Raw genomic sequence first — 22,808 nt, 5'->3', positions numbered from 1 at the left:
CAGGCATCATGGTAATTTCTGATTCATAAAGAATTAATTGAAATAATCTATTATAGGAATGGAATATCAAGGGTAAATAAAAGAAATGCCTAAATCCATTTTTAAAAGTAACTGAGATATCTTCCTTTGAGGACTTTTTTGAGTACTGGGACTTATCCTTTTGGAATGTAAGTTCTTTTTTTACTTCAGTCACAGTCATTCCCTGACTGTTTTGAAAACATTTTAGAAACTGTAGTGGTGCAGAACTGTTTTATTAGATTTTTGTAAGAAGTTTATGTTATGGTTCGTTTCACTGTATCCCCAATTCTGTATCCCTTTTGTGTTGTCTGTATAATAAGGTGTTTTGTGTCAATCATCCCATACCTCACATGACATGTAACATCCCTTCTGCCCCAACCCCCCTCTCTGGGGCAGCTTGCCTATCACTCCCGGGGTCCCTCCCAGATTGTGAAATCTCCGGCAGAGGGCTTCATGTGATAGGTAGCCTGGGGGAAATTCCTTTGGCTCTGGATTTTAGTGGTCTGAAGCTTGGGGGTGGGCACACCTTGTTACCCCCTGAAACGCCTGATTTGTTGTCTTTTTGTATCCTCCCTGGGACCCTCCCCCGCTTATAGGGGGTGGGAGGGAGGAGCAAACTCTCTCAGCCGCGGGGCTCTCAGCCGCTGGGTTCTCAGCCTGGAAGCTCCGAGCCGCTCGCCTCGGAGCTTGGAGATCTCTGCTAATAAACATCCTTTTACCTGCTAAGCTGAGAGCCAGCCTTTTCTCTTCTGCTGCTGTTGACTGTCACCTTTGGGTCCAGCTGCCAAGACGAGAAGCCAAAAAGAACTGGAAACTTTGTGTCTGTGTTGACCCGAGCCAGCTGGGGGTCAGCTCCCACCCGGAGCGGGGACACAACCGGACAAGAAACCACAACTGTCAAGTTCAAAATGTGCCATACCTATTTTTGTGATACTGGGTTCATTAAGTTTGTGATATTTGACTATAATCATTAGATACTTTTGCCATCATATTAAGAGTTTTCCTGGAAATTTGCGTGTGTGCAAATGGTTTGGTTTCTGCTGCATATAAATATGGAGAAGTTCATCATCATTAAGAACGCTTGGACTTTGCCTCACTAACATATTCTTCTCCTTTTAAAGGAAAAAATAATATATAAAAATGATGGATGCTAAGGCTATGTATTCAACGTGGAATAAATTTTGTGATAATCAGCATTATTTTGTCCAGAAAGAAAACCCTTGTATAGAGCATATTTATTGGAATGGAAATATAAACTTTGTTGTAAGTTTCTTTAAAAAGTGGAAAAGAAGCTGAACTAGACCCAGTGGTTTGTACAGACTGTGTTTTCAAATCTTTTTGACATGCTGTCCAGAAGAATCAACCAGATTACCAAGGGGCTTGAAAGGAGACTTCCTAAGTGATTTTAAAAAGTAATACAGTTTCTTAATTCATCAACTGTTATTAAATTAGTGTGTTCCCTTAACTGTCACCTTGGCTTTCATCTAAACACAATTCTACAGTTATGTCTAACCATGGGGCATGTATTCACAAAACCATTTAAAATGTATCTTTTTTTTACAGATGTTCTCTGTGTATCATTCCACACCACATTTTCTTTGTAATGATTGCAGAACAGCAATACCGTAAAGAAAATAAAGTTTAATAGCAAGTCACATCTTCAGCTTAGGAATCATTTAGTGTAACAAACGGATGTTGTTCTCCTTCAAAGCAAGTGCTGTTGTAAAAACTTTCCCTCTGAATGAAAATGTGTTAGACATTGTGTGTAAAATGTGTAAAATACACACAAGTATCATCATTCAAGGTTCCTAAAACTTGGTAAAAGACCTTTTTCTGGGACACAGACAGCCTAGCACCCATTTTTTGGCTCAGATATTAAGATTCTGCATCTCCCTTGTCTGCAACTGGGAAACTGAGAGAAAAAAAAAACAACACAGGAGGAGAAACCTTTACCTCCCCACCCAGGGGCTGTGCGGCCTAAACTGATTTGCTTTTAAAAGCAACCCTGAAGGTCTGCCATTCGACTACAACCTTCCCCCAAAGGAAAAACCTTTCCCTGAGGTTTGAAGCCTCTGAAAGATTTTTTCTTAAGATTCCCTTGTGGGAATACTTACCGAGCTTCAGCGTGGTGATGAAAAACTTCCCAGTCTCTGTCCTCTGCCTGAAAGTTAGTCTTTTGGTGCAAAAAGGGCTTCCACTTTCGGTTCCCAGTGTCTGCAGGCCATGAACACGTGGTCTGCTTTCTCTGGGAGCAGCCTGCCATTCGGGAGACTTCTTTGCAACAGTCTGATGGGTTTTTTAAGTCCACAGGAAAACCGCAGCCTCGCTCTGTAGAATCCAGTGTTTCAGGGACTCCAAGCGAACGCCAAGTCTGACAGGTCTGTCTCTCTGCATGGATTGGGCCATGTTTTTGGACTCATGTGCCTGCGTGAAGTCCGGGCCCCATGCCACACGTTCCATGCTGCTTCTTTGGGCCTCACTCTTGGGAGCCACGTCAGTGGCTTTGGGCCCCAGGTTGCATGTGCCACACATGTGGCTTGTCTCTCTCATGGAGCCCCCGGCTCCATTTTCACCCTGGCTAGCTCGAGAGACAAACTGCAGTTGGAAGGATCTCCTCAGGGTCGCCAAACCCAGGAGCAGCTGAGAACCTTTCCCTTAGCAGAGAGAGTGAGACCCCGTCGATGGCAAAGGAAGGTCTTCACTTGATCCGAGGGTGAAACCAGGGCTTTATTCAGTCTTTCTTCTGTGGTCTTGCCCCAGCCTGAGTCAGGAACCCCATCCCACTCCCAGAACCAAGAGGAAGCCCCAGCCACATGGTCTGGGACTTATATCCAGGGAAGGAGCTAAAGATGGGGACAAGCCAATACCCAACCAGAGATAAGGTGGGAGTGAAACAGGGTGGGATTACATTCCAGGAAGGGAACAATGTGGGAGATGGGCTGGGGGAAGAGCAGGGACAAACTTTGGGATATTACTTTTTCCAGGGGAACACAGAGGGTATGGAACAAACCATTATAAAACCCAATATAAAAATGGAATACAATATGAAACCAAATGATATACGGCAACAAATCTTCACAGATCAGGTATCATCTTAAAAACAATTAGTCATTCAGTAAAAATAGAATAGACATTCAGAGGATAGAGAAGCTCAGGTTTGTGACCACCTGTGGAACTTGGCCATACATAAGTCTATGGGACCTTATGAAATGCATCCCAGAGTCATGAGGGGATTAGTTGATGTAGCTGCCAAGCCACTCTCCATCATACTTTAAAAGTCATGGCAGTCAGGTAAGGTTCCTGACTGGAAAAAGGGAAACAATGCACCTATATTTAAAAAGGGCAGAAAAGAGAAGATCCTGGGGGGATCATGGAGATCCCCTTAGAAGATGTGATAAGGTAAATGAAGGACAGGGAAAGGGTTTGAAACAGGCAGCATTGCTTCACCAAGTGCAAGCGCTGATTGACAAAACCATTGGCCTATGATGGAATGATTACATCAGTAGATGAGGGAAGGACTATGGATATCATCCATCTGAACTTCTGTCAGGCCTTGACATAGTTCCCCACAACATCCTTCCCTCTATATTGGAGAGAGATGGGTGGACTGTTTGGTGGATGAGGAATTGGTTGGATGGTCAGATGTAGAAGGTAATGGTAAATGGCTCAATGTTGAGATAGAGATCTGTGGCAAATGGTGTCCCTCAGGGGTCCATATTTGGATCAGTCTCAGTGAGAGTACCTGTGACAAACCTTTAGATCCCCTGACTTCCGGACTAGAAAATAATTAGGAGCAGGAATGATGGTTGGCACCAGAAAAATAACACTTTAATAACAGATAAAAGAAAATAGGGATCATGCCCCTAAACCATGTGCAGTACCCAAGAGAACTCTGTGCAGGTAACCAACCAAAGACCCAGAACAAAGGAAAATATGACAATATATAAGGAAGGTCTTAGAGAAAGGGTCTGATCAGAAACTCGAACTGGGAACATAATCATATTTGTACAACATAACTGACCAATCATAAAAACATAACCTTATATGGAAAAAACTTCATTAACATGCAAACTCTCATGAATCTTTACTACTCTCCACAACTAGAAAGGGGTTTCCCATGACTTTAGGTTTAGAGTTGCTTCAGCTTGGCCAACTCCCAGAGATCAATATTTTTTCATGTCTTCATCAGTGACAGAAAATTGGATTGAGTGCACTCTCAGCCAGTTTGCAAATGACATTAAGTTTAGTGGTTCAGATGACACACCTGAAGGACGGGATGCCATTCAAGAGGGGACAAGTGGGCTCAGGTGAACCATATGATGCAAGTTGCTATATCTGGGTCAGGACAACCTTCCGTGTCAAAACAAACTTGGGTTTGAAGGGGCTGGGAGTAGCCCTTCTGAGAAGGACTTTGGGATGCTGGTAAGTGGATATTGGAAAGAAAGACAAGAGAACTGTGGCCAGCAGGACAATAGAGGTGGTTGTCCTCCTCTGCTCTGCTCTTTTGAGACATCACCTGTACTACATCCAGCTCTGGGTTCTTCAGCTCAGGAAAAAAGTGGACCTTTTGGAGTGGGTCCAGAGGAGAGCAACAGAAATTATCAGAGGCCTAAAGCATCACTCCTATGAGAAAAATCTGAGATGGTTTGGGTTGATCAGCCTGGAGAAGACTCCAGGAAGACCTCATTGTGAGCTTGCAGTATATAAAGGGAGCCTGTAAAAAACATGGAGACTAACCTCTTTCATGGACTTGTTGAGATAGGACAAGGAGTAAAGAGTTTTAATTAAAGTAGAGCAGACTTAGACTAGGTGTAAGGACGAATTTTTTTTACAATGAGGGTGATGAAGCACCAGAAGAGTGTCCCATCCCAGTAAGGATTCAGTCAGGCTAGATAGGGCTCTGAGCAACCTAATCTAGTTTAAGATATCTCTGCTTATTACAGGAAGGATGAATTAGATGTTCTTTGACATCCCTTCTACCCTAAACTGTTCTATGACTCTGTGATCTTGAGAACTTGGCTTAATCTTGTATACTTACTTCAAATTCCTTTGTAGAAGAACAAGAACAGACCCGATCCTAGGACATACTTACTTTTGGGACTGAGTTTCAGGTTCCTTTTATTTATGGTCTTATAAATCTGGCATTTCTCTCTCTCTTTTAAGCTACATAAGTCATCATGTCATGGCTCATTCATTAGTAGATGGATATATCAGAATTATTTGTTGATAATTGGATCTATCAATTCTTTTTTCTACATCCAGATCATCTTATTATATCTTATTTAAATCTAGTGCAAATCACAATGCTTCAGGCTTCTGCATTCTTCATTTTACAATTCTCAGAAGGAAAACATGTAAAATGGGATTCATCCCGGGTGTGGTTTTTTTTGTGTTTTTCTTTTTTTTTTTTTTTTTTTTTTTGGTGGCTGAGAGAAAGACACATTGTCTCTTCACAATGTAGATATTTTAAGTAAATCAGATTAATCTGCTCTAAAAAAAAGTTTTTCTCTCATGATGACAATGGGTGACCAGGTGATGTAAACACCTATATCATAGCTCCCTAAAGATGTATGAGATGGAATCCACACAAAGATCTGTTAGAACTTTTCCAAGTTCACAGAAAATATCTTGCAAAGGCAATTCAGTTCAGGTCCCTTGGGTCTCATTTTTAGAAATTCTTTCCTATCTAAAAGAATTGTACTCATAGTTTAAAAATATCACATTTATGTGGTTTCGAGGGGAATTACTGAAGGCATATTGCTGGGAGGTAAAAAGGCTTTCCATGATTTTATGGTCACTTCAATTTAATTCTTTCCCTCTTGTAATTATTTTCATGTCTCTAATTTGTCACTAAGTCCTTGGTTTCCTGATTAATTGATGAAATTAATTTCCATAGTGATTATCTATAATTTTTACCATTTGCTCAAACAATTTCCATTTATTATGTTTCTAAACTATACTTGTAAAATTTTGAATGTGAATATCTATGTTAAGCCTGCATTTGCCTCTCATCCTTTCAGTGCAAATAGAAGAAAATAAGTTGTTCATCAAAATGCAAATGTTACTTTGGCTTAATTCTCTTGAGATTTTTCATCAAGAGTAATTATTTTTAAGTATGTACACAGAGTAGAAAATAATTTTAAACAAATATTTAACATCCAATTTGCATGACTGCCCAATGGCCTGGCAAACAAAGAGTTTTATGATTTTATGAGATACCTCTTCAAATATAAAGCATATTGGAAGGCTGACTTTTCATATTACTGGGTGGTTTTTTTCTTTATAGTACTTCATGTGCTGAACCAAGACTTTAAATATTGAGTATAATATATTGCAACTTATGATAAATGAATTCAGGCAAAATATCTTTTGAGAATATACTCTAGCATATATTGCTTCAGCGTTATAATCTGACTTGAGCAGTTAAAGACGGCTTGATGTATAAACGATATTACATCGATACATCACAACAATATTACAAAGCTTGTCCTGAGTCATGAGACTTTTAAAGGTAATGACACCCAGTAGTTTATATTAAAGCTTTGAGTGTCTTAATATAGTCATCCAAGGCTGACTGCATCTTTGAAGGGAAGGGATATATATATATTTATACACACACACACATATACACACACACATACATGTGCATATAAAAATGTACATATCTCTAAGCTTTCATAGATGTATATTATAGCTATGTCCAAATTTATCTTCTGTCTCTTCATATGCTACATCACTGCATTTCATATAGCTGTATATTTGGTAACATTTGATTTGAGTTTAAACATTATGAAAAATGGAAAATAGAAAACAGGTATTTTGATAGGGAAAAAAAAAAAACAAAAAAAACACAACAAAACAAAACAAAACAAACAAACAAACAAACAAAAAAACAACCTGTAGCACAGAAACAGGATAAATAATACCAATGAAGGATAAATGGAGCCTAGGACCATATATTTAAGTGGATTTGCCATACCAGGAGGGCAAAAATAGCAAATTATTAAAACATGTATATTTATTAGAAATTGTGTACTGTTTTCTCTTTTCACATATTATTATCCAAACTACTTTTGCAGTGAATATGTAATCTATCACATTTGCCTAACATGCAAATCATGCATTTATACAATTTATACAAACAATTTTGTAATTGTTTTGACTAATTCAGACAAGATTAAGAATCAAAACCACACACAGAAATAAGGTGAGGCCACACAGAGAAAAAAGGTGTATAATGGATCTGTTTCCCTCTCCTCATGCAGGAATACATTTCTTACTTTTCGGAACAGTTCCCCAGCACATGACAGGAAAACTGAGCCAGCCAAAGCTGAAAGGAACAAACTACACCAAATGAATTTGCATTCTCCTAAAGCCATGACTGATCCATGGGCAAATCATCACATAGAACTTGATATGCGAAGTACACACACAATACATTTCTATTAAATTATCTGAAATTCTCCTCTAAGTGAAAACACAGATCAAAAACTAGGGGTTTTGAGTCAATAACCACTAAGTTACTGATGCTTTGGTGGCTGAAGGTGGGTGACAGTACACCATACAGGGATGTTCATATGTCAGAGCATTGTCTATGCTTCAGTAGGCAAGGCATGTGTAACTTTGAAATGCAGTTTGATATGTTTTACAGTATTATGCAATGTTATTTAATCCATATGCATTCAGCCTTAAAATCTGTCATTGTTTTAGCTTTTTCTCACATCTATCAAAATTTCCAGCTCTTTCCTCCAGACTTCACCAGATGCCAAGACTTACAGAATCAAAATCCTGTTTTTAAATACAAAAGAAAAAAATAATAATAAGGGGGTTTTTTTATGTTTTTTTATCTAAATAAGATTACTTGAAAGTCAAAATAAGGGACAATAGACATCAACAATAATAGGTGTATAAAATGTTTGTAAGAAACTTCTTTATACAAGCACTAGATGTGTCTATTACTGACAATATAAACTTTAAGCAAAAGAACTCCAGTCTTTAAAATTTTTTGATTCTGTACAATTTTATCCATTGACAAAGGAAATATTTATTTTTTATCTGGAGGAATTGCCAAATACATTCAGTTCTGAATATGTTGCAACATAGTGACAGTGGAGATTACTTCAGACTTTGAAAGAAAACGTGTATCATACTCCATTCAATAGATACACACTCTCACTATATACACACAAATACCACAAGCAGAGTGGTATTTCTGGTAAACTCACTTGGGGTTGAGGCTGCTGACAAGAGAAATATTGTAATCATTCTCTACAATAACATGCATGCTGAATATTCAGGAATAGCATGTATGTTTTGTTCTTCAGTTTTCTGTAATTTAAAGATTGTAGAAATATGGAAAACTCTTAATGGTTTTATGGCCACAGTATTCTAAAAAAATAATTTCAGGAGGGTGTTCCTCTTTCATCTGATTCTCTTCTACCAGTTCACCATATTGTGGTATTTTGTTGTTGTTGGTGGTGGTGGTTTTGTGTTTTTTGGGGTGTTTTTTTTGCTTTTTTCCTTTTTTTTTTTAAATAATCAATGAAAATTTATGCAGCATGAGACTAGAGACACTAATTTAAATGTCTAAATGTAGTTGTTTAACCATCTGTCAAGGTCAGTGAAAAGCTAGGTAAGAAAGCCCTTGAAACCAAGAGACTAGTCTGTTGATCAAATGTAGGTGCTTATCTTTACCTGCCGCGTCGCTCTAGCCTCTCTTGCCTGAATTGTCTGATTATCCCCAGACCGTAAAGTAGCCTTTGACAGGTCTCAAGGCTGCACATCTTCAGTGTCACAGACTTTCTCTTTCCCTGGTACAAGGCATTTCAACTTCTCTTCTGCCCATAGAACAAGCTCAATAGCAAGTGTGGAGACACTGTGTTTTGATTTTTTCATGACAAGGGTCACAAAATTTACATCGTTCTTTAGAAAAGATGAGAAATAATTGCAGAAAACCTAAAGATCTGATCCAGAAAAGGAGATGTGATTGCTTGGGCTTGTTTAGATTGAAGATCAGTATGTCTTCCAGGCTGATGTGGAGAAAGCAGGAAAGAATTAAGGTGAAGCAAGATTGACCAGTTCAGCTTTAAATTATTACTCTGGCCAGTGGCTCGAATAGCTTGAATTTAAGCTTAGTATTATGTGTCTTTTGAATCACCTGAATTTTTTTGGATGGGCTGTGTTTTAGCCTCTTCATTGATTATACTCACCTGTATTAATGACAATATGTTCTTCAAACAACGTTCTATATTCATTACCCTTTAACAACTTATTAATGAGTATAAATGACAAACTACATCTGCTGCTTTCTCTCTGTCTGTTATGTTTCATCCTTCCTATATTCATAACCTCTCTTATTAGGATATTTTATTCAATATTGTTCCCAATGCAGCCAGAACAAATAACATTTCACAGAATATGGGAATATATGCTAGGATCTTACCTGATTGTATTGAAATATTCTGATTCATCGTGTGCTTTACAAGTTACAGTTGTTTTGTCTGTACAGACACAATCTGTCTCTTGAATTATATAATTTAGAAACAGTTGTTCCATTATTTCAGAGACATAAGTATTGCTAAATAGGTTTTGTCATCTTATTTAAATCATTTTATATAAGCATTTGCTGTCAAATGCATGCTTGAGATTTTCTAAATGATTCTAGACTACAGAACAACTGTCAGCATTGACAAAGTTATCTGTGCTAAAACATAGATGCCTATATTAAAAGTAAATGTCTTTCTTATTCCGTGGAATATGAAAAAAAAAAAAAAAAAAAAAAAAAAACAAAAAAAAAAAAAAAACCAAAAAACCCAAACAAAAAAAACAAACAAACAAAAACCACAAAAACGACCACCACTCAAAAAACACATCCCACCATATTAACTGATGAAAAATGATACATTTTTCTCCACAGTGTTCACTGGAATACTGGTTCTGGTTTAGAAGTAAAAACTGTATTTTATTTATGGAAAGAATCTATTCATTACAGTTTTACATATGCAGACACAATAATGACATTCGCAATAGTTTTGCTATAGTCATTAGGAAATACTGTAGACATTGCATCACAATACAGTTAACTTGCAAGTCTAAATTTTACATACATATGTTTAATATGACATTGAATTAGCATATAATCCATGAAGCATATAAATTAACCTTTTAAATGGGTAAGTTTTGTAAGCAGCTGTATTTCAAGTTCTGGAATCCTCAGCAAAGTTACTAACAGAAGCTTCCTTTTTGATCAGTGTTAATGATAAAATTGAAACAGAATAGAGTATCTATATTTAGAGTATCTAAACAGAAAAGGTATCTAAATGAGAAAGTTTTCTGATTTTAATATTGGCTAAAATTGCATAGCACATGTTTCAGAAAAAGCCATCTAAATTTAAACTAAATTTCTGAATCTGCATAATAACCTGAGTTTACTTTCAAATGATTGAACAAAGGTAAAATATGTATGGATTGTGGTAGTCAATGACGGTCATTATGAGCATTTATATTGCACTTTGATATTGTATCTTTTTGTTGTATGCAACATGTAACAAAATTCCCTCACAGGAGTCTCGTAATAATTTCCAGGCTTTCATGTTGTATCTTTCACTGGTGAACCTGAAATGCGTAACACATTATATCAAATATCTCTTTATTGGTAGGCATGACTACACCATTTTTATTTTATAGCTACATGATGTGATTTGCCTAAGGGGCCTCAAAAAGCCAGCAGCCATTCTGCTTTAACAATCACTGGATGACTGAATAAAATAGAAAAAACAAAAACAAACAAAAACCCCCCCACAAACAAACAAACAAAAAACCTAATTATGGATTGAAGTTCTGTATTTGAAATTGAATTAATGTATTCAGAAAATTTCTGCTCTGGACACAGTTTTAAAAGATTAAAAGGCCAAACCATTACAAGGTTGAGTACTTTGAAGGCTGATTTAAATGGTAAGGCTTAATCATTGTGTAGGTATGGAGACACAATTCAAAATGGATTAACAGTTTGGCATTTTAGTCTACATAAATTTTGCTGGATATTTTTCAAAGTCAATGAAGAGTGATGAGCCCTCTAGCACATTCTTTAACAGTGCAATGAGTTACGCCTAAATATTATGCCTGTCTTTTGAAGGCTTATGTCTGGGAAAATGAAGTTTACTTTTTTGATCCACCACTCAGCTGTATCCAACTCCTGAACATATACCCGGGTGATTATGTGTTTGTATGGCACACATAAACTATTAGATGTAAAAAGGAGCATGGGTGCCTCTGTGCTCAGAGTTATCCATGCAATGGGACTGAGGACCCTGTGTTAGAAACCAAAGTCTCCTACACAGTGCACAAGAAGAGGTACTTTTGTCAAGGTCTTGTAGTGATTGGACAAGGGTGAATGGATTCAAACAGAAAATAAATTTAGGTTAGATATTAGGAAAGAATCTTTACTGTGAGGATGGTGAGACCCTGGAACAGGTTGCCCAGAGAAGTGGTGTCCCATCCCTGGAGGTGTTCAGGGCCACATTGGACAGAGCTCTGAGCAACTTACGAAAGGTGTCCCTGCCCAGGACGGGGGGGGTTGGAACTGCATGATCTTTAAGTTCCTTTCACTACAAACCATCCTATATTTCTATGAAAGTATTACTACTGTTTCTTTTACCTAACTGACAGCCTCCTATTTAGTGCTTAAGCGATTGTCATGAGGATAAGAAGTGCACACTTGAAATCCTTCATGCATGCAGGGAAACTGAAGCACAGATTTTCATTGTACAAAAAGATACTTCAGCCTGTCAGGTTTGTTTAAAGGCATTTCACAATCTTTCATCAAAAGCATTGTAGAAGTATATAGGAGACCCAACTACATTTTGTGTGCTCTATCATTTCTTAAACTAGGATTTTCAGGAACAATTGGGCAGATGATATGATGTTCAGGATTTCTTACCTGGAAATGTTTGGTAATACTGTGTGTAAAGTCTGTTTTAGTATAAACTCCTTTCACTTCAGTGACAGATGAGTAGACATGACAATTTTCAATTTAGGTATCTACTTCCTGTTTAAGTGCTTTGGTATTTTCTCCTTCTGTTATTTCAAAATACATGTATAAGACACATAAATTGCCCACAAGAGTTGTAAAGTTCTCTTCAAAACTTTACTGACCTTTGATTGAACCTGATCTGTGCTGTTAAGCAAGACTCTTAAACATCACATCCTATATGATTTCTTTTGGCAATTTAGTAACTATACCACAATAAAAATATTTGCTGTCAGATTGCTGTTATATTCTTACTTTTGCTACTGATAAACTCCTTAAAAATGGTACAAATTGCTAAGATTTCTCAATGTTAGAAAAAAAGACATTATTAAAAAAACAAACAAAAAACAAACAAACAAAAGAGTCCCACCACATTTCAGATAAACCTGCAAAATGCAGAAGTCCAATTTTGACATAAGTACATTAAAATAACATCCAGCACAGTCTTTATTCTGAACATACTCTAAATGAACATCACTTTTTCTGATCAATGAGAAATAGGGAAGATTCAATTGTACTTCTTTCTAACCACTGCTCAGCTACTGCCCAGAGCTACTTTAACTTCTTTGCATGAGAGACTGGTAGAGCTGTGCTATGCTGCCCCAGGGCTTCCTGAGTATCGGAAGACATCTCTGCATCAGCCTGGGCTCCTCACATTTTGACCTCCTGCAGCCATCGTCCTACACCACAGAACCAGATGGGTTTCCTGCAAACAGGGACTTACTTGCCTGAGGAAAATGAAAAAAACATGGACATTTGAGCCTGATTCAAAGCCTGCTGAACTCAAGTTATGTCCATGTTTTTGGCATTGGCTGAGCTGTTAAGATTCAATTTTGATCTACCCACTGTCAGTGAAAGCTGTGTCTGGTTAGAAAGACAGGTATTGCTTTGTGCTGCCAACTCTACATGTCCAGAAACTTACTTCTGCTAGCCACAATAGAGACAAAAAATAAAGATAAAAACCATCAATGATGTCAAATATAAATGATGTAATCATTGCCAACATGAGCATAAAAATTTCCTGATCTGTATAAAAATAGAAACTTTTTTTATAGCAACAATAAAATATTGACTACAAGAAGTGAAAATAAGCAATACTTTTATATGCAAATACAACAGAAAATCTGAAGCATTTAGCAAAAAAAGTATTTCATATGTAACTATGAAAATTGCTCCTGTTTAAAGTTAGGTGTAAATTCTTCTTGGTTTCTTCTATACTAACAGCTTCTTAAATATTCTGTGATACAGTCGACAAAATAAATCAGATTGTGAACACATTAAAGTTAAACAGATCTATTTCTTACCCTAGAAATGTTTAATTTATGTTGACAGTCTTGCCCTGAGTGGTTATGGGTGGAAAAATAAGGCAAATTACAGTCTGATCTTGGAGCATATCTGCTTCCAGTTTTCAAGATGTGTGCATTTAGTTCAAAAAACTGCTATTTGTTACATTGAATTTAAAAGCTGAAATTTGTTGCTAAAGAAGTTTTAATGAGAAATCATTAATAGAGATTATTAAATTAAACTCATAGAAACATGTCCAAACCTTATGGAGACTTTACCTAGCTTATTTTACTACAGAAAATTTCATATTTGTTTTTAATGAGAAATACAATGATATGATGGAAAAGTGGCAATTGTTGTTGTCTTGGTTTGAAAAGACAGGTATCTGCTAGGGAGAGACAGGACTCTCTAGGAATCCCTTCAGTGTTATTACAATTTGGAAGATTAAAAAACCCCCAACTTTTCAGTCAGAGCTATGGGGAAAGGAATAACAGTCCTTTACTAGTAAATATAACAGGACAGACAAACAACAACAGCAATTATAATAATAACAAACAGAACCAAGAACCCTGAGGGGCTTTGTCTCACAAGTCCCGGGCAGTCTGATCTCTCGGGACCCCGAGAGCACCAAACCTAAACAGTGGAAACTCCGGGGCTGATGGATGGAAACGGTGGGGTGTCCCCAGCAGGCAGGAGGGTGTCCTGGCAGGTGAAGTGAGCAGTGCTGAAAGAAGCCGCAGCAGCTGGACCCGGCCTGACCCAAAATCCAGCAGGGCAGGTGAAAAAACTCCGAATTCCTGGGTGCTCCAACAGATGATAGAATTCTCAGGACTGAACCCCTCCATTAACCATGGACTCCACACAGGTACCCATCACTCAACTGTCCTCCCCGGAAAACTGAGAGCTGAAAAAAAGAACCAACCCCCCTCAGCTCCCAGGAGCCCTTTCCTCCCACTAAACTAAATGATCCACACCTTTTGTATGGGTTAAGCACCCTTTAACTATCAGTATTTAGTCTCCTAGCAACTTATGGGGGGAAAAATTCCACAGGAAAACTTAACTCCCAACAGTTGTGTACCCACAGAGGCCTTGAAAATTTACATAAGATGAAGTAGATTTAATATAACTCCTGGAAGCAGGAGAAAAAAAAAAGGCATTTTGGGCCAAGGCCATGATACTGATATTGTTTAATGAGGAAAAAAAAATATATAAATATACATATATATACCTTTGGTGCAGCTACTGCACTTCCCAATTTCAGGATGAACAGAGAGCATCAAAAAGGAACTTTCATGGACTAACTGCAAGCTCCATTCCCCATCCCTGTGCAACACACAAACTGTGTCTTTATCTAATGAACTATTCCACCTGTCCTGTTGAGGAGAGGGATTATGAGAACAGCTGTGTGGGTGTGAGGGGCTGGGTGAAAGTCTGGCATCCCTCCAAGGTCAGACCACCACACAGATCACAGCTTAAAACGACAAAAACCCAGACATAACTACAAGTTACCCAAGTGTTAGATTCAAGCTTGTACTTGAACATATCTCTGCATAAATTCTGCATGTATGACAGCTGAGTGAAGAATCTTGTTTTCCATGGGTATCTGTATACCACTTTCAATTTCAAAACAGAAAAAATAAAATCATGCCGTGGTGTTATAGGGATATATATCAGATTAAAATCTGCCTCTCTGAAGGGTCTGCTCTGAATGAGCATGTTTAAAACACAGGAACTACGTACTGGCTTTAGCAGATTCAGAAGCTGAATTCAATTTTATTCCATTCCATGATGATTCACCACTCCAGATTGTATTAGTACAGGGAAAAAAAAACCACAAAAAAACCCAAAACCAGCCAACCAACAAATAAACAACTCTACCAAATACAAAAAAACCCCAAAACCAACATACTCTGTTTTCAGTGCTCAAGCCCCTTGAAGACTATTACAGACCTAAAGTAATCAATGAAGCCAGGCTGCTGAGCCAAGCATAAATAATTTGCTAGAAGAGAGGTGCAGAGAAGAGCTGAAGGCCTTATGCTTAATTTCTTAAAGAGAGAAACTTTATTCTGGTCTGGCAAAAAGCTCTGTCGCCATTTGGGATTCATGATCCATCTCCTGACTTTAAGGGCCTTTATCATACATTGAGTAATTTCTCAGAAGTTGTGATAGATTTGGTGTTCTTGTCCTTTCTAGTTTAATGGTTGAAGTGCATATTTTTATGCGTATTTTGTTGAAATCCATCTTTTGCCTGAGGGTATTTAACCTGTATAATCTATTATGTTAGAGACAGGATATTTTCTCTCTTTGTTGTTACTATAATATAGTTTGGATAACATTCTCATTATTATTGACAATAGTTTGAATGCAAAGTATTGAGATGTGTGTCTTGCATCTCAGAAGTCTAAAACAGGTTTCTGTTTCTATTTGTAGTCTGATATTCCTACCCTAAAGTATGTATCTACTTTATTTTCTCCAGGAATGCATAGAAGGAAGAGTTAAACAGTAAGTAATTGTAAACTGATTATGGAACCTATTATTGAGCATTATATATGGAAATGTTAAATATTTTTTATGTTTGACACTTGAATTATGTCAAGTTCAATGGATCTGGTAATGACTCACTGAGGATAGTGAGATTAGGAAATAAATGCATAAATGCTTTTTGGAGTGCTTTTCAATTTGCAGAATGAGCTCTGCAGTACATAAAGGCAACTGGCATGATGCCCATGCACTGGAGTGATAAGGGTGAAAGTGCTAATAATTACCATAGTTAGATGCCAATTCACCTAGATACCTTGTAATGCATACCCCTTGCACTTTGCTTGTATATCATGCTGATTTGATCTTGCTACTGACAAAAAACCAAAAAACCAAAAAAAACCCCAAAACCAAAATAAAAAAAAAAACCAACAAAGCCCTCTTTTTATATATATATATAAAATTTGGTTTGTGACATACTTACCTAGAAATATCATTAAAAGAAATATCTCTTACACCAAAATATTCTTAATTAAAGAAGACTTGTATTTAAAAGCCAGACAAAATACCTGTCTAATTACACATAGAGCAGAATATCATATTATCAAACCCATTCCTTTTGGTTACGTCCTTTTTGTTTGTTTGTTATTTACTTATTGTTTGATTTTTTCTTCATTATATATATATATTTTTTTTTAACCAGAAGATATCACTGCTTACTGGCTAACTATTTTCTCTAGTTAAGAACACAAAACAAAACCTTGAGTGAAAAATAAGAGTGTATCTGAAGTGAATGCAGGCATGTAATGAGATCCAGAAATAACATTTTATTTTACTGTGTAAAAATATAAGCCAAAGGTGTGATGCCTTTTGACTTCTAAGCCAGGCAGGATTAAGTCAGTTCAACATCTAGTAGGATGACCTCAGAATGGTGCTTAGGGAAGGTTTAGTCTACCTGAGTTTTAGAAAACTTAAAGTGGAATGTCTTCTTCTAAGATGATTGCCAGAGTCTACTTTATAAATAATGATGTCTTGGTTTTGAAAGACAGTTGTCTGCGAAAGAAAACTAGAGCCTCCCTTGGAATGGAGAATGTAAATGCCCCTTCCCTCCAAATTATTACAATTTTGCAATTAGGGGCTTTCAGGCAAAGATATGGGAATAGGAGTAACAGTTCTTTACTAGGAATATTAACAAAAAGGCAAATACAAATGTAGCAGTACAAAAACAAACAAACAAACAAACGAGCAAGGAAACAAAAAAATCCTGAAAAAAATCCTAATAGAGTCAGGGGTATGACCTGGCACCCTGTTGGTCAGGATGTTGGAAGCAGTCCAAATAAGTCCTCCTGGAGTAACAGATGTGCTTCTGTGGAGTAGAGACGGTCCCGTAGAAAGTCCAGTGGTGATGAGATCGGTCCAGTCTTCCTCTGGGAATCCAGTAGAAAAACCAGATACATTGTGTCCTTCAGTCCCAGTTTTTATCTAGCTAGGAACAGTTGGCTCCTCCAGCACTGGGTGGAGCATCTCACAATGGGATGTTGGAATGTGTCATGTCATTGGTGGGCCCTAATGGCCCATCATCAGAAGATGTCCCCCTGGAGGATGGAGGGGTGGTGAAAGAGATAAGAAACACTGCCCCACCTGGTTTTAAATGCTGGGCCATTATCAGAAGGCTTCTCCCCTCCTCTCCCCTAGAGTTACAAGAGAAGGATAAAACATCTCCCAAAAACAGCTTTCCACAGATGAAATAGCATACACATCTTTAGGTTACATAATCCAGTACAGATGAAAAGAGAAGGACATATTTGGATCATGGATTATCTAGTCATGAAAAAAATGTGTCTAATATTACCAGAATGATTGAACTCTGTCTTCTTACATTAATGTAATGAAAGCGAGAGATGACTTGGCTATGGCCTAATGAGAGAAGCTAATAACTAATTTTAATATTTTAATATTTTAATAATTTAATATTTTAATAATAATAATTTAATAAAACTATGTATTTTTTTCTTTTTCTCAAGATTTCTTAATTTAAAGGAAACAAAAATTATTTCCAAAATTCTGCTTGTCTAATATTTTTTTCAATGTTCTTCTGTCACATGTGCTAGAAATGTGGATGTGTTTTTATAATGTCCTGTCAAAGAGAGTTGTCTTTTATCTTTAATGTGTTTGGAGTGATCATAGAATCAGAGAACATGCCAAGCTGGAAAAGACACATCAGGGTCATTGCATCCAATTCCAGGTCCTTCACAGGACACCCCAAAAATGACACCTTGTGCCTGAAACTATTGTCCAAATGCTTCTTGAAATCTCTCAGGCTTTCTGCTATGATGTCTTCCCTTGGGAGCCTGTCCCACTGCTCAATTACACTTTGGGTGGAAAACTTCCTCAGGATTCATTTTCATACTCTTAAAGATTATCTTCTGGATGAAAGATGATATATGAAAAATCATTACAGATATGTACTTTTCACTAAAAAAAAGTCAATATAATTACAATTAGCACAAATTTGAAACATATATTCTATATTCTATCTTATATTAGATATGACTGCCTGCATTTAGTTGACATTTGATTAAATAATTAATTGCGAACTTAAGCTTCAGCAAAACAAGGCTCATCTAAAATGCTATTTCCTAATATCTTGCAGTCAAAAAAGCCTTTGTCTTTTAAATGTATGTAATGTGGTTTTACTGAAAAGTAGTTTTTTATTATTGCAACTTCACCTGTTGTGATTCATATAGTGCCTTGTGTAGTTCTATTTTGAAAAATAAGATACAACCCAATCATGGTTACTCCTGTGGTGAACTGCACTTGTCAGCATGCCTTTAAAGTGTAAGTGAAAAATTTTCTATGTAGATGGCAAAGTTAAGAATAGCTTCTATTTATAAGCAGCATTTATTCTTGCAGCACTTAGGTACAAGCACTTAGCACAAAGGTATTTAATCTCTGACAAAAATGTCTACTGAAAAATAAGCAATATATGTATAAAAATACATGTACCATATTGACTATACTATCAAACATTAAATCTTAGGGAGTGGGTAAAGACTTCTATCTTTTGTCTTGAATATTTTCCCAAATAATAAATTATTTATTCACTTATTTATTCATTTAAAGGACATTGGTTCTTTTTTCTGCAGTATTTTCATCTTTCATTTAGAAAGGAAGGCTACATGTGTAAGCCTTTAGACTACTTTCAGAATTCCAGGAAAAAAAAAAAAAAAAACCAAAAAAAACCCAAAAAAACCAAAAAAACCCCAAACAACAAAAACAAACAGTCCTGGTCTTAAAAGAGAGCCATGGAATCTTTGTCCTTGTTCTTCACATTGACATAGGTGTCAGCTTGTAGCCACCTCTATTTAGTTTTAACAAGTTGTGCCTCTTATTTGGGGGAGGGGAGTATTGGAAGAAACCAGAAGCTGATTCACAGCCATTAAAAAAAATCTAGCACACAATTGAAATCAGTTAGGAAAGATCTCACTGAGCGAAGATTTTTTTTTTTTTCTTTTTTTTTTTTTTTTTCCATGAAGGAAAGATAATGCAAAGATTTAATCTTTATAAAGCCTTTCTATGGATAGGAAAGTGTGTTACATTTTTGTGTTAGTTTTTGTACTGAGACTGGCAGGTGGCTGGAAAAGGACTCAGGAGAGGTTAACACCTGTCTTTTCATAGCTTGAAAAATTCAGGTTTCATCTTTAACTCATCTGAAATCTCAAAATGCTGAAAGCACTAGAATTTTCCCTGTCATTTTTCTCACCACAGCATTATGATGGATTTATATGAACTATGGCCCTTATCTGAGACCCATTTCTCTAATGAGAATTATATATACACATACATATGCTTTATTCCATTGAATGTTTTCAATTCTAGTTAATTATTGATGTAAATGATATAAAGGCAGAACATAACTATCAGTTCACATGGTAACATTTTCCTCATATCTGTCATGGTTTCTGAAATTTTTTTTGGTGTGTGTTTTTTTGTTGTTGTTTTGTTTTGTGTTTTTGTTTGTTTGTTTGTTTGTTTCTTTGTCTTTTTTTTGGTGAGTTTTTATTATTATTATTATTATTATTATTATTTGTTTGTTTCTTTTGTGTGAAGTATAAATGAAACAGAAGTGAAAGCCCCAGACAAGTGTCAAGCAACTTTTTCACATCGCTGTTAAGGATATCCCAGAGCCTTATAATGGTTTGGATAGAAAGGAACAATTAAAGATTATCTAGTTCAACCATATTGCCCTGGTGGTTTTCATTGGGTCAGGTTGCTCAATCCAGTATGACTGTGAACATTTCCAGAGTTGGAGGATCTACAATTTCTTTGGACAACTTGTTCCTACTTCTCACCAACTTCCTTCTAAAGAATTCCTTCCTTACATCCAAACAAAACCTACCCTCCTAAAGTTTAAAAGCATTGGCCCTTCTACTGACACAATTGGCCTTTCTAGAAAGTCTCTCTTTTTTTGTAAGCCCCTTTTGACTATTGAAAGGCAAACAGATATTTCAAGAGCCTTCACTTCTCTGTGCTAAACAGCCCCAACCCTCTCAGCTTTTCTTCATAAGAGAAGTGTTCAAGACCTCTGAACACTGTGGTGGCCTTTCTCTGGGCCCACTAAAACCTACTGTCTGGTTATAGTGTGTCTTGGGTTGTAATATGTTACCAAAAATGTGTATTCTATTTTCCATCTGTTGAAACTGGTTGGGGAGATGTTTTCTTTATCCCTTGTATAACCCATTCCTCAACTCCAGGGGGGACGGGGTGGGTGCCTTCTGTTTGTTAATGGGCCAGTGCTCTTATCTCTTCCACGGCCCATCCTCCCTCCAGGGGCATGTCTTCTGTTAATGGGCCATTAAGGCTCACCACATGACTGATAAAATTATATCATCCCATTGTGAGATCCTCCACCCAGTGGGAGGAACCAACCATTCCTACCTAGATAAAAACTGAGAGTCAGAAACACCAGAGCAGCTTGTTTTTCCACTGGATTTGCTGGAGGAAGACTGGACCCTATCCTCTACCACTGGACCCTTCAATAGGATCATCTCTGCTCCAACAGAATAACATCTGTTACTCCAGGAGGACTTATTTGGACTGCTACCAACACCCTGACCAACAGGGTATCAGGTCACATCCCTGACTCTGTCAGTGTTTCTAGGATTTTGTTTGGGTTTTTTTTTTTGTTTGTTTGTTTGGGCTTTTTGTACTACTACAATACTTCTGTATTTTTAATATTCCTGGTAAAAAACTATTATTCCTATATCTTTGTCTGAAAGCCCTTCATTGCAAAATTATGACAATTTAGAGGGTGGGGTTTACATTCTCCATTCCAGGGGAAGCTCCAGCTTTCCCTGGTGCACATCTGTCTTTCCAAACCAAGACACTGCTGTATCTCAGGATGGCTGCCAGGGCACACATCTGGCCCACACTGAACCTGTCACATTCCTTTCTACAGTGTTACTCTCCAGATATTCCTCTCCTGATTTGTACCTGTGCTTGGAATGAGTCCATCCTTGGTGAAGTTGGATGGCATTTCAATTTTTTAAATTACTACTAATTGTCCAATGCTCCAAGAGATCTAAATCCCTCTAGAAGGCACTTTCCCCCACCTCTTGTAGACCATAGAAAGGTTTGCGTTGGCAGGGACCCCAAATACCATCCCATCCTATGTCCACCACCATGTGCAGGGACAGCACCCAATTATCAGCAGCAATTTTTTATCAGAGCATCCAGCTCCTGCACCCAGATTATTGATAAAAATCCTGAAGAGAACTAGGCCTAGAACTGAACCCTGAGGAATGCTGCTGCAGACCAGTTGGTAATCAGGTGTAGTCCCTTTCCCTACATTTTGAGCCCTGACCATAAGGCATTCCTTCACCCAGTGTGGCTTGTAGAATAGAACATAGAGTAAGTAATGTGTTACTGGTATAGAGACAGTGTGTACAGTATAGCTAATAGTAGATAGGTATGCAGTGTGTAAATAGGATAAATATCCTATATCTATCTGTATGTGTAGTGTATATGGTATATCAAACACAACTTCACCAGCCAGTCAAAAGGTGATTATCTTGTTGTTTACAATGTTGCTGCAACCTTATCTTCAGTGCTGTGTGCTGTTCCAAGACACACAACTTGGAAAATTTCTTAAGGCAGTCAAATGCATCCATAGAATGGCAACAAAGCTGGTGAATTGGCTGCAAAGAATGTCCCATAAGCAGCATTTGAGGACTTTGGAATTGTCTAATTTGGAGAAAAGCAGGCTGAGGGATGCCTACCTTGCTCTCTACAGCTTCCTGGGAAAGGAGTAGAGAGGGAGGTCCTTCTCCCTGGCTTCTGGTGTCAGGACATGAGAATGTTTTAATGATGTGTCACAGTTGTTCATAGTGGATATTATGAAACATTTCTTTACCTCAGGGGTGGTGGTTAAGCACTGGAACAGGCTTCCTAAAGAAGTGACCCATGCCCCAAGCTTGTCAGAGGTATTTGCACAATGCCCTTAATAACATGCTTTAACTTTTGTCAGCTCTGAAATGTTCAGGCAATTGAATGGCATGATCATTGTAGGTTTATCCTTAAAATGGAATATTCTATGCTACGCTTTATGTGCACTATATGCATGGTTTATTTACTATATATACTAGATATGTATATGTTCTATAGTAAAAGTTATGTTATATATGTGTATGTGTGAATTTTAGAAGATGAAAGAATATGCTGCAAAATGGGACAGAAGGCCGTCATTATAGTTTTAGACTGAATCAAATGATGCAAAGAAAAATTCCTCCTAACTTCCAATTTGCTGCTTTTTGCATGGTATTTAAATCTTTGTTATGGAGTGGATAACACTGGCCATAAATAAATGTTGAAGGTCACCAGCAGAAGTGTATGTTTCAATTTCCTCAGTCCAAGACTACATGGGTGGAAGAAAAAAGGACTGCAGAAGCGCTGCTCTTTCCTATAGCCACTTGTACTGCAGTAACAGGAACCACAATGCTGA

Source organism: Hirundo rustica, chromosome 2 (assembly GCF_015227805.2).
Source record: "Hirundo rustica isolate bHirRus1 chromosome 2, bHirRus1.pri.v3, whole genome shotgun sequence".
In the NCBI taxonomy this organism is placed as follows: Eukaryota; Metazoa; Chordata; class Aves; order Passeriformes; family Hirundinidae; genus Hirundo; species Hirundo rustica.
This window is presented reverse-complemented; position numbering follows the sequence as displayed.